The sequence below is a fragment of the Ceratina calcarata genome, unplaced genomic scaffold (assembly GCF_001652005.2).
Source record: "Ceratina calcarata isolate Rehan_Ccalc_2016 unplaced genomic scaffold, ASM165200v1 scaffold517.2, whole genome shotgun sequence".
Lineage (NCBI taxonomy): Eukaryota > Metazoa > Arthropoda > Insecta > Hymenoptera > Apidae > Ceratina > Ceratina calcarata.
In genome coordinates this window covers 39,088-40,339 of record NW_017176301.1, presented here as the reverse complement: position 1 = coordinate 40,339, position 1,252 = coordinate 39,088, and positions in this window count along the sequence as shown.

The following is a 1,252-nucleotide window of genomic DNA, read 5'->3' as shown; positions in this document are numbered from 1 at the left end:
GCATGTTAATAATAAATAATTATCTCAGTTACCGTGTTTATAATAAATAAAATAACGGAAACTAAGGACTGCAGCGATGTTGAAGAAAAAAAGCAATTAAGATGTCATACATGTTAAACTAGTTCATTATCATAAAAAAAGAATCTATTTAAGTTACGTATTGATAAACATGATTAAAGATTCTTCATTTGCCAATCAAGACTCTCTTACATCGGCATACGAAATGCGAGTTGTATCTTGTTATAAAAAATTTAGAACGTAAAAAATGAATTATACAAAACCGTATATAGTATAGGGAACTGCATATCGCGATGCTTAATCTAGATTTCATTTTTTTTTCAATTGCTACCCTGCAATCTTGCATTTGCATAAAAACCTGCACGATAATAAAACCATTTAAACTAAAACAGTTAACGTCCTCACCACGAATGCTCTCCCATTGTTTGTATAGAACACTATATCAAAACGGATTATGATGTATGATTGATACTGATGCAAAAATTACTCGCCTATGTGACCGAGATTCGCGTCCTCCAGAATCGACGCCGTGTCTCGACGTAAGAAACTGTGTTATGCATGAGCCTCGACGATGTCAACGCGTTTTCCTTTACGCGTACAAGAAGCTTATCTAGATCCGTATTCAGTATCACTCCAGATGCATCGCTTTGACTTTCGTCCGAAGCGTGGATCGAAGTCCGATCGAGAGCCCCTTGAGACGTTTAAATTCATAGGAGAAAGTGGAAACGCTCTTAAAAAATAGATCAGTCGGTTTCGTAATCTGATCTCAGTTGATAATTATATGGCTTGACACGTTAGATACATTTATTTCATTAGCTTGTATAAACTGGCTGAATCTGATTCTCTTAATATTCTAATTGTAGTAATCTATTGGCTATTCATGAATAATTAATTGTTAAACAATTATGTATGATATTTTTATTTCTAGTTTCTTTCAATGCTAATCTGACTAACATAAATGCATTTATTTTATTGGTCTATACAAATTGCTCTCTGATTTTTAATCTATTGAGTATCAATGAATTCCTTCAGTATTGATGTAATTGCTGAACTAGTAGTGTAACATTCTTAAAATATTTATACAATGTTTTATTTCTAGTTTCTTTCAATGCCAGTCACGTTGTATGAATTTATTTTATTAGCTCATACAAATTGTTCTCTGATTCTTTTAATCTATTGAGTATCAATGAATATCTTCAGCATCCATTTAATTGCTAAACCAGTAGTGTAACAT